At 40.9% G+C, this 12,778-nt stretch overlaps 1 long non-coding RNA gene across 1 annotated transcript in view; it reads right to left on the bottom strand.

Moving 5' to 3' along the window:
- The window catches only part of LOC124550605, a 293,556-nt gene extending 284,777 nt beyond the window's left edge, over positions 1 to 8,779 (bottom strand). The window contains exon 1 of the long non-coding RNA XR_006967725.1: positions 8,663 to 8,779. This is a non-coding gene — a long non-coding RNA (uncharacterized LOC124550605). The remainder of the gene's footprint in view (positions 1 to 8,662) is intronic.
- Positions 8,780 to 12,778: the final 3,999 nt, after the last annotated feature.

Genomic DNA, 12,778 nt, shown 5'->3' with positions numbered 1-12,778 from the left:
CACCTTCTGGCAAAACAAGAAGGTTCGCACCACTTGGCTGACCGAAACTGAAAAGGACATTAAGGAACTGGTAATAACTGATCTCCAGAACAGACAGTCTGTGAGATGTACTCTGAAGGAAGTCTGAGGATTTCAGGAGAAGCCCCGAAGGGAAGGTATCTCCTGGACAGAAGAAAGGAAGGAGTCACATCGGCAGAGCATGCGACAGTACTGGGTGATGGTGATGTTTGGTTTGTGGCACTCTCAACTGCGCAGTCATCAGCATCCGTACAAATTCCCAAATTTTACACAGTCCAATTTTTACCCTGTTCACTCTAGCCACTGTCACGAATGATGATGATTATGACGATGAAATGATGAGGACAACACAAACACCCAGTCCTCAGGCAGAGAAAATCCACAACCCGGCCGGGAATCGATCCAGGGACCCTAGCAACGCTAGCCACTAGACCACGAGCTGCGGGCAGTACTCGAAAAAGATCAAAGCCTAACAGTTGAACAAGCGTGGTCCCAAGTAGGCCCATTCGAAACAAGAAGAAGACGAAAAGAAAAGAAAACGAAATTAATACATAAAATTAATCAAAACACATGAACAAAGATTGCAAGTAGAAAAAGAATGATCGGAAGAAAAATGAGAGCAAACAAAGAAGTTGATATTATGTTTAAAATGATCTGACGAAGGAATGGAAATAAAAAATCACATTTAAGTCAAGGAACTGAACAAAAATGGTGACCAAAAGCATTTCGATTAAGATTTAAAAATAAAACAAACTTACGGCACCTGGCGAGATTGGAACCCAGTGTCTCCTACATAAGAAACATCGCACCCATTGCACCACATAACCTCACCGTTTAGAGAGACTTTCTTAACGCTATTGATTGTCACACAGAATTCCGAATTTTTATTCCTCAATTACTTGCAAATGAGGACCAACGAGAGTGAATGGCTGCAGGATGTGATACGTGGGTTATTAACCTACATCACCGTATAGATTGTTTCAAAAGTCAATAACACCGCTCGGGACCTCTCCTTTGTTAGATTTTTCCGTGAAGGCTCTGATTTATCTCAAATTAGTAAGATGATCATTTTTCCGTATGTAGGTCGTTTCGTGTTTGGAGGAGAAAGTGAAAACATCTCTCCGACGAAAAACGCCTTTGTTTTAGTGATTGCCACCTCAACTCGCGTTTCGTACGGGTGACTCTCTCTCCCCACTTTCGCCATACCACAGAACGAGCTGCCCGTCTTTGAACTTTTTTGTTGTTCTCTGTTAATTCTATATGATAAGGATCCCATACCGCACAGCAATACTCTAACAGACGGCGGACAAGTGCAGTGTAGGCAGTCTCTTCAGTACGCCTGTTGCATTTACTAAGTGTTCTGCAAATAAACCGCAGACTTTGATTTGCTTTCCCCACAACATCATCTGTGTGATCCAATTGCAGTTGCTCGTAAGGGTTTTTCCTACGTAGTTAAATGAATTGAAAGCGTTTAGAGTCGTGTGATTTTTCGTGTAACCGAAATTTAACGGATTTCTGTTACCACTCGCCTGGACCACCTCACACTTTTCGTTATTTAGGTCAATTGCCACTTTTCACACCATACAGAAATGTTGTCTAAATCATTTTGCTTTTGATCTTCTGGTGCCTTTTCTACACAGTAAATGATACCATCATCTAAAGGCAACTTTATGCAGCTGCTCAGATTGTCTCCTACACCATTTATAAAGATTAGGAACAGCAAAGAACTTTAACACTTCCTTGGGGAAGGTCAGATATCACTTCTGTTCTATTCCATAACTTTTCGTCAATTACCACAAAACCTGACTTTTCTGACATGAAATCACAAGTCCTGTTGCACAACTGTTCCATAGGCAAAGAATCTGATTAGAAACCGTTTGTGAGGAACGACATGAAAAGATGTCTGGAAATCGGGAATCAGTCTGCGATCCCTTGTCCAAAGCACTTATTACTTCATGGAAATTTTATCGGAGATATGTAACAGAAGAATCAGATAGGATCAGTCGCAGCTAAACCAGTAGACGACTTCGGTTCAGTAGCAAGATACTACGAAAATGGAATCGATCTACAAAGATCCCTCACGAAATACTTGTACGTCTCACCTTGGAATAATGCTCAAGTTTGTGGAAGTCGTATCAAATAGGACTGATAGGTAATGTTGAAAGTATACAGAGAAGAGCAACACGATTGTTCAAAAGCTGGTTTGACTCATGGGGGAGAGTCATTGTGATGCTGAGAAAAATGAATTGGTAGATTCTTAAAGATAGGGGCGAGCTGTTTTCCGAAAACCTACTGACAACCTTTACGTGAGGAACCTAGGAATACAGGTAATCCTCTGGTTCTTTAAAGAATAGATCTCCCATGTATAAGACAGCTTCAAACATTAGATTACAAATGAGTTTATGTGTTAAATATTCGATTTTACACAAGTAAGAGAGAAAAAGTTTAGCGGAGATCTGAAATTCCACTTACAGTCTGTTGGGAATCGGTACAACCAGTCAGGGTAACTTTTTACTTGTCAGGGTATCTTTATACCACTCACCACATTCGTTTCAGTTGGCTGTTGCTCCACCTACTTGCTTTGTTTTCTACTAAAAGTAACTATTTTATTACCTCTTTGATTTCTAGTTAGCATATCAGATTTCTTTCCAACTTCCTAAAACCTCTTAGGCTTGTGATTATCCTTTAATTGCTTTGACTGTGAGGAGAGCTTCTGACGACAGTGATTTAAGTTCAACAATACCACGTGGATACAAATATCTTGATAATTCAAAGTAAGCGTGCAGTAACTGAATTAACACTATTTGTTTTTACTTCCTATTAACACCTGATTTCCTTTTGGTACGATCTAAATTTACCCAGAACATTAGATACAGGAAAAGTTCTTTATTTTTTAAGACTGTTCTAAAGTCTTCCTGAATGCCAATGTAATTTTGTACCAGAAGCAAAATTGAAATTTTATTCTACTACAGCACAGTTAATATACATTTTCACTTTTCCAAGCACTCAATTACTACAGATGTAAAATGTTACAATGTCTGTTGTGATGTGTTCTTTATATTGTGTGCAGTATTTTCAAAAAATGGTAAAAAGTGATACTAAGTAACTCCGACTGACTGTAAGTGCACTCAATATGACACACGGGATGACTGTGCACTGGGTCACTTGTGCTCGGTTTTAAGTAAAAGGTACTTTCTCACGCGTGTCAATGTTTATGACGTCGCATCTCTTGAGCCGTGGTCAATGATAAATACAGACATGGTCGTATGTCTGTCTTATGTCATCAATGTAGTATTCGTGGCCAATGATAAATAGCACAGCCCTTTGGCCAAACCTTTGACAATGTAGCAGGGAAACTTCTAGCAAAGATCTTTGATCAAAGTTAGCCACTGTACTCATGTCGCTTCGCTTGCTTCAGTGCACTGAAGCTATAGAATGACGAAGTATATTTGGTGCGTGGCTGCCACCAAAGTGACCATTGCAAAGTATGAAGGACAATAAATTCTTCGTAACAAAAACCGTAATAAGCGGCTGGAATCTTACAAAAATGAGCAATAAGCTGGATCCGAAGTGGCTGCACTGTGGATGATGTTAAGCTTACGTATAAAAAGGAAGGATGTGGAAGGAGATGAAGATGTGAAAGGTCGAGTCTGTTCAAGAGTACATCAATGAATTCTAATGGTTCAAATGGCTCTAAGCACTATGAGACTTAACATCTGAAGTCATCAGTCCCGTAGAACTTAGAACTACTTAAACTTAACTAACCTAAGGACATCACACACATCCATGCCAGAGGAAGGATTCGAACCTGCGACCGTAACAGCAGCGCGGTTCCGGACTGAAGCGCCTAGAACCGCTCGGCCACAGCGACCGGCCATCAATGAATTAAATTTATTTACTTGTACTCTAAATAACCCAACTTAACATTCATAAATTCCTCCTTACGTGATTCATATAGTTTCTGGAATAATGCGTAAAATGGTGCAGTGTGGGATTTGAGTACTATATTGCAAGCTGAAATAGCCGAAGCACGAGACAATCTATAGCAGAAGTAGAGTTCATGTTTTAATTAATGAGACAATTCACCAGTTACATATTTTTTCACGATATGCTCTATGCTTTACGATACTTTATTCTCATCATCAACTGACGTTTCGAAAAATCGGACAAAAGAAATCTCTCCCATTGCAGTATAAACCATAAAGACACAACTGCGGGGCAAGACATGCAGAGAAACACACATTCAAACACTACATTTACTCTTGATAATGAGAATAAATTGCCGAAGCGCGACATATTAAACATGAAAAAAATTGTAGCTAGTACTACGTTTCATTTTTTACATCGTGACTGAGGCAGGTGCAGGCTTTCCAAAAACATCGATTATGATGAAAGAAATTAAGAAATGCCATTTTAAATGAGTAATGTGTATGCAAACACTTTTATTAGAGGAAATTGAAATGCCTGTTCGTCCGTTTTCAACAATGTTACGTGGCTCTGTATGTTCTCCCGCTGTAGCTCACGCAGCAAATTCTGGGGGAACACATCGGTTTCACACAAAGGCGTTTATGCTTCTCTTTCTTTTCACGCAATGCGCTCGCCACCGACATATGTTGTTGTACTTGCGATTGGTTGTTCGTATTCTACTCCCAACCAACCACTACAAAAGGTGTTACGATCGTGTAATAGCTCCAGTGAACTAGTTTGGTCGAAGAAAGCTGATGAAATCTTTGACAGAGATCTTTTATATTGTAATACGGGCTCAAGGTTTTATGCGTTTGTGTCGGCCACCAGAAAAAGTACATTACTGGCGTCATTCAGGCCTGCTCTGAGGCTTGTATTTACAGTTGGGCACATCTTGAGCTGTGTGTTGTACAATAATACAATTTTGCAGTGCATTCAGTGGTATACATGGGTGCTATCTGCAAACAGTGTTACGAACAGAGTCGGTAGTAAATACGTAATTAATTATAACGCCATGCCAGAATTTTCTGCAGGGTCTCAGCGAGAAAACGTTTTTGTAAAGGTTTGAAATGATATGTAGAGTTCGGTGGAAGTCGTTAAATGCTCGAATTCTCGAATACTAACCTGGGTATGTGCGGGAGATCTCTTATGCTGTCTCAAGACACAGATTCTAATTATAATAATTGTGTTACCGTGTAAACTTTTAACATAAGATTACATCTTTTAATTAGGTAAATATGACCGCATTTAAGTTTTTTAATTCGGCCAATAATTATGTGATACATTGAAAATCATATGTTTGTTGTCCCTGGAAGCAAGACTGAAGAAAAATCAAGACACAGTCACAGGATTTTTCGACCTGGAAAAAGCGTTCGACAATGTCAAATGGTGTAAGACGTTCGAAATTCTGAGAAGAATATGGGTTAGCTATAGAGAAAGATGGGTAACGTATAATATGTACAAGAGCCAAGAGGGAAGAATATGAGTGGATGACCAAGAACGAAGTGCTCGGATTAAAAGGGATGCACGACAGGGATGTAGTCTTTCGCCCAAAAGGACGGTTCAAGAGCGGAATTAAAATTCAGGGTAAAAAAAATACTAACGACAAGATTCGTTGATGAAACTGCTGTCCTCAGAGAAGAAGAACTGCAGGATCTGCTGAATGGAATGAACAGTCTAATGAGTACAGGATATGGATTGAGAGTAAAGAGAAGTAGCAGAAAGAAGAACTGCGAAAAACTTATCAGTATTGATGATCACAAAGTACATGAAGTTAAGGAATTCTGCTACCTAGGCATAAAATTAACCTATGACAGACGCAACAAGGAGAACAAAAAGCAGACTGGCACTGGCAAAAACGACATTCCTGGCCAAGAGAAGTTTACTAGTATCCTTAATTTGAGGAAGAAATTCTGAAAATGTACGTTTGGAGCAGCATTGTATGGTAACGATACAAAGATTGTGGGAAAACCGGATGAGAAGGGAATCGATGCATTTTAGATGTGGCACTACAGAACAATGTTAAAAATTTGGTGGTCCGTTAAGAGAAGGAGTGAGGAGGTTCTCGGGAGAACCGGCGAGGAAAGGAATGTGTGGGTAACACTGTCTAGATGAAGGGACAGCATGGTAGGACAGGGAATAATTGCCATAGTAGCGGAGGGACCTGTAAAGGATAAAAACAATAAATAATTAAGAACGTAGATCGCAAGTTCTGTACTGCGATGAAGAGATCGGCACAAATTAATTCATTGCTGGCCACAACAAACCAGTCACAGAAAAAAGAAAAGAAAGAAGAAACGGTTTGAAAGACAATGTACAAATGCTACTGGCTTCCGGAGTAGCGGTTTAGTAATAAAGATACTAACAAAAACCTGCGTATCGCTATCGTAAGTTTTACGGTGGATGATGGATGAAGAGGTGTCATACTCCGAGGAGCTTAGGGGGCGATGCGGCAGATTCGCACCGCCGACTACGCAAGGTTCTAGCGGAGGTAGTTTGCCATTGCCTTCCTCCGACCGTAACGGAGATGAATGATGATGACGACACAGCAACACCCAGTCATCTCGAGGCAGGGAAAATCCCTGACCCCATCGGGAATCGAACCAAGGACCCCGTGCGCGGGACGCGAGAACGCTACCGCAAAACCACGAGGTGCGGGCATCGTAATGGATACTTTGCTCAAATTACAACATTCACAGAGGCTGTTTAAAAATCATTCTTCCTGCGCTCCATCCTTGCCGTTGTACCCTTATAACTGCCGTACATTTCAGTCTTTTGCAAATTATAGATGAGGAATTAATTTTCGGGTAAGGGTCGACAGAAGATCCAGTGAGGAACGCTAATATTAGGACACAACTTCCGAAAGACGAAAACCGAATTTCGGAAACCGTTTTCCGCTGTTGTTAAGGTCTGAAGCGTATTTGCTAGCCCAGTTGGATATGGCACCTGAGAAGCAGCTGTTACAGTTCCTCATTCAGTCAACATAATCGCTCTTTCGCTTCAATTAGACGAGGTGTAAACAGCTTCAGTCTAATATTGCAACTTTTCCTTCACTGCACAAAAAGCCACTCCGTCCGTATTCGCCGGAAATTTTTCAAAACAAGACGAAACCTGCAGCCCAAGCACACTTCAAAACCGTTTGTGTTTACATGAGAGCGAAAATCGATTGCGGAATTGGAAAACCGGCAACTAGGAGCGGATTTCCAGAATCGATTCTGAAGTGTATTGAGAAATCAGTTAACGAAATTCGGTTTTGGAACCGCAGGTAAACGCGGTGGATCTGAGTTTTGCTTTGTAGTATCATATCTTTATTCTTAACAAAACAAAAATAAAAAATAATCAACATTAAGGTACCGGTAGATGTGCAGTGAATAACAGTATGAACAATACTCACTCTTATACAACTTACAACATTTGTTAAATAACGCGGCTTAAATAACACACTTTTCTATTTTCACCTTACTTTAATATTCGCACAGTTGATAGTGTAGCACAAGTTCAGGTTGTTTTCGCCAAGTTTTATGCCCCTGAGTTAGAAGACAGTGTTTATTTACAATCGACTGTCTAGACAATACAATATCACGCACAATTAATATCAATATTGCTATAGGACAACTTGTGATTTTTCATAATGTAAAAGGTAAATCATACAGACAAAAAGTAAAAGAACTGTGGCAAATGTCAAACGATTCAACAACGTGAACCGTATTGTCTCTACACCTCGAAGGGCTAATCAAAAAAAGTTAGGTGCACGTGACAAGAGGAATCTAACACGAAGACTAAAGAAGGTTCCTACACTTAGTCCAACCAGATCAGCAAGTGAGCTTCGAAACAAAAATACATCGTCAAATGATTCGTAGAGCATTGAAAGATAGTGCCTACAATGGAAGAGTGCCTAGGTAGAAACCGTCTGTGAATGTGTGTCCACATCTGGACCGGACGAATTACTGTCCATCGACAGTGTTATGCACAAATACGCCTATGTGAATATACTAAAAAAAAAAAGAAAGAAAAAAGAAAAATCGGGATATCAAACACATTCATGTTTTACCATGACCACGACGTGAAACGTAAGGCTCGCATTGTGCAGAGATATTTGTTGTACGATTGATCGGAAGTCTTACAACCACCACCTTAATCGCCAGATCTCAACCCTTCAGAGAATGTGTGTGGAGAATTACAGCGGCGTAACAGAAAAGCACTAGTACCTTCCAAAGAAACTTTGAGGGGTCGATTAAAAGAATACGATCGTCTCTGTATTGACTGTTTGAAAAAGATCATTAGCAACGCAGCGTTTGAAAGAAGTGATACAACAGAATGACTGCCCTACAATATATTGAAACACATTTATCACAAAAAATTGTCTTGAATTAATTAGTTCTGAAAAATGTCCGAGTATTAACGTAACGTGATAACGGGACCGAGTTGTATTTAAATCGTACTAAAAAGAAGTTTCATATGTTGAATTAATAAAGCTCATGCTGTTATTTACAAGTCATGTAGTTACTTGGTTATGTTTCTCGGTTGTTTTATTGAGAACAAAGTTATGATGATACAAAATATAAATCTCGTAGTGCCCGAATATTAACGTTACTCACTGTGTATGAAACAATGAAATACGATTTGCTGCGCTTGAATATCAATTTTAATCAAGGGGAATGTTAATATTGTGTTAGCTTACGTGATTAGTCGTCGGAGCAACCTTTGTTTGGCGTTTTCAGTCGTTGCTTTTGCGGGGTTTCGCTATCCGAACGTTTCCAGTCGAAAACGCGCCGCACACTTCGAGAGCGAACAACAGACTGGCGCCGGTGGGAATATTGAATGCAGTCCCTGCTTGGTGCTGCCACCTGACGTGCACTCGTGAAACTAACTACCTGCCCGCGCGTGAAAGAGATGGCGCGAACGGACGTCAACAGCTGCAAAATAATTTCGTGTGTAGTTTGCGTTAAGGCTGACGCTCTCTAAGTCTAATCAGCATAATTTAGACATATGTGTAAATTTCGCAATGAATTATTGCCTGGCTTTACAAGCAGTCATGCCCTCGATGGAACATCTACCCAACAGTGTCCCGGGTGATTTCTTGTACAGAAATGCATACATTTAACACATACAGTAATCAACACTTGACATATTAAATGCATCTTTGACGATCAGTTACGTTTTTTATTTACAAGTATCTAAAGGTATCTGTTACAGACCGTTTTCAATCATGAATTTGAATCTTTGAATAGAATTCGTGATGATGGTCTGTGACTGAAACCGGTCGATGTTTAGCATTTAAATAAAAAAGCAGCTGATGATCAAACATGCATTTTATACATTGCCAGACGGCTGTTAATAGTCACCTTCCGAAAATGTTTAAAATACTTAACGATTTGCGGACCCCACAAGATGTATCTTGTCAACTGATCCCTTTTTTTCAGGCCGGCCTCTGTGGCCGAGAGGTTCTAGGCGCTTCAGTCCAGAACTGCGCTGCTGCTACGGTCACAGTTTCGAATCCTGCCTAGGGGCATGGACGTGTGTGATGTCCTTAGGTTAGCTATGTTTAAGTAGTTCTGAGTTCTAGGGAACTGATGACCTCAGATGTTAAGTCCCATAGTGCTCAGAGCCATTTGAATCTTATTTCACTCAAGTTGCACCGTAAGTTTGTTTTCTTTCTAGTTAGATTCGGTACCTCCGCATCCGATGTATCCACCTAATCTTAGACATTCTTCTGTACCATAGTTGAAAAGCTTCCGTTCTCCCCACGTCTCAACTGCTTACAGTCCACAATTCGCTTCCACACAAGGCTACAGTCCATATAAATACCATCAGAAAATACTTTCTAGTGCTTAAATTTATAACCTACTAGCTGACAAACCCGCCATTGCCCGGGTATTCATTTTGCTAATACTCTATTAGGAAAGAAAATAAAGAATGAACTGTGTTTTTAGTGTAACATCGAAACAAATTCATTTCCATGTCTTCAACCACTGTGAATTTACAAGACAGTTTCTTTACGCTGAAAGCAGCTGCTTCTCGTGTCTACAACACGATTTTGTAAACCTCTTTATGGCAACGGCTCTTCATAGCCCAATAGCCGGCTATTGTTCTCGGCTACAGGTATTCTGCACTTCGAAGCTGAAAGCTTTCAAAACCTCTGCCAAATGTCAGCGATTTCCTTAAATTGATTCGACTGTTGGAATGTCTCACACCTAAACTTCCAGATGTTAGATGTTCATATCGGTACCAAACGTTGTATGTCAATAGAGTATCAACCAAAACATCGATTTAGTTCGTGCTATATGCTGTTCTCCAGTAGAACATGCATAAACGGTAATTAAAAGTGACACCAGAACGACGGAACAAAGGAAAAACGTATCTGTGAGTAAGTATTTTACAGATCTTGCGTGAGTGTTTGTTGGTAGAGCGTGAGGTCGTCTCGTCAAAGGTCCCGCGTACGAACCCAGTGATTTTGTCTGTCTATGCGTGAATCTATTGTGTGGGAGAACATTTTCCCGACATGTAAAAGAACTTTTTGGAGTTTGTAGAAAAGTTTTTTTCCTTGTCCGCTTTCGCTTCGTTAGTTGAACGTTATGTACTTACTGCACTACTGGCCATTAAAATTGCTACACCAACAAGAAATGCAGATGATAAACGGGTATTCATTGGACAAATATATTATACTAGAACTGACATGTGATTGCATTTTCACGCAATTTGGGTGCATAGATCCTGAGAAATCAGAACCCAAAACAACCACTTGTGGCTGTAATAACGGCCTTGATACGCCTGGGCATTGAGTCAAACACAGCTTCGACGGCGTGTACAGGTACAGCTACCCATGCAATTTCGACATGATACCACAGTTCATCAAGAGTAGTGACTGGCGTCTTGTGACGAGCCAGTTGCTCGGCCACCATTGCCCAGACGTTTTCAATTGGTGAGAGATCTGGAGAATGTGCTGGCCAGGGCAGCTGTCGAACATTTTCTGTATCAAGAAAGCCCCGTACAGGACCTGCAACATGCGGTCCTGCATTATCCTGCTGAAATGTTGGGCTTCGCAGAAGATCGAATGAAGGGTAGAGCCACGGGTCGTAACACATCTGAAGTGTAACGTCCACTGTTCAAAGTGTTGTCAATGCGAACAAGAGGTGACCGAGACGTGTAACCAATGGCACCCCATACCGTCACGCCGGGTGATAACCCAGTATGGCGATGACGAATACTGTGCGTTCACCGCGATGTCGCCAAACACGGATGCGACCATCATGATTCTGTAAACAGAACCTGGATTCATCCGAAAAAATTACGTTTTGCCATTCGTGCACCCAGGTTCGTCGTTGAGTACACCATCGCTGGCGCTCTAGTCTGTGATGCAGCGTCAAGGGTAACTGCGGCCATGGTCTCCGAGCTGATAGTCCATGCTGCTGCAAACGTCGTCGAACTGTTCGTGCAGATGCTTGTTGTCTTGCAAACGTCCCCATCTGTTGACTCAGGGATCGAGACGTGGCTGCACGATCCGTTACAGCCATGCGGACAAGATGCCTGTCATCTCGACTGCTAGTGATACGAGGCCGTTAGGATCCAGCACAGAGTTCCGTATTACCCTCCTGAACCCACCGATTCCATATTCTGCTAACAGTCATTGGATCTCGACCAACGCGAGCAGGAATGGTGCGATACCATAAACCGCAATCGCGATAGGCTACAATCCGACCTTTATCATAGTCGGGAACGTGATGGTACGCATTTCTGCTCCTTAACACCAGGCAACGCCGGTCAACTGCTATTTGTGTATGAGAAATCGGTTGGAAACTTTCCTCACGTCAGCACGTCGTTGGTGTCGCCACCGACGCCAACTTTGTGTGAATGCTCTGAAAAGCTTATCATTTGCATATCACAGTATCTTCGTCTTGTCGGTTAAATTTCACGTCTGTAGCACGTCATCTTCGAGGTGTATTATTTTGATTATTTTTAATCATTTTTGTAACTATTACTTCTGCACATATAATGCAATTCTTTCTTTATTTTTCTTTTCTGGTTGTATATTCTGTGAAACTGCAAACGTACTTCAAAATTTTACTACTTTCAAAGAAACGACGCGAACGCAGGCTGCTAAGATTACATTGTTGTGAACGCCAAACCGCCCTTTTACATCTCATAAACACGTTGTCCGATACAACACATTCACGGATAGCACAGTAAAAATATTGTCATCATTGAATTATGAATATACGACCCTTCATGAAACCATCTAACGTTCTGCAAACTTCCTCGGGGAAGCCATACATATTGGTTACTCACAGTTATGATTTTCCTGTGCTCCATAGCTCTTATGTTACTTTTAATTAACGTTTATACGCGTTCTGCTGGGCAGCACCATATAGTATGAACTTAATAGGAGTTTCGGGCGGTACTCTTTCGATATAGAACGTTTGGTACCGACCTGCGTATGTGACATCTGGAGGTTAGTAGTAAACAATAAACGTGTGACGGCTATCAACCACAACTACATCCCTGTATGGCGTGACAGCCGAACTTTTCAAATTTTTCCCTGAATTTTATTAATGTGAGTACACTATCGTTCAAAAGTTTTTAAACATTAGTGATTTTGAGGAAAAAATGCAAATTGGACCAGAAATGTTACAAATACCCACAAGTCAGATTTGGAATAATCTTTTATTGAATGCTTGAAATGAGTTGTGGCAGCCATGCGCAGATGGCAGCACTGCGGATTCGTGACTGCGAGTAAACAGTCCACCAGTTCAGTAATCATGGATCAGCGTGCATTAGCCATAAAAATGTTTTATAAAAA

Source organism: Schistocerca americana, chromosome 9 (assembly GCF_021461395.2).
Source record: "Schistocerca americana isolate TAMUIC-IGC-003095 chromosome 9, iqSchAmer2.1, whole genome shotgun sequence".
NCBI lineage: Eukaryota > Metazoa > Arthropoda > Insecta > Orthoptera > Acrididae > Schistocerca > Schistocerca americana.
This window is presented reverse-complemented; position numbering and strand designations above follow the sequence as displayed.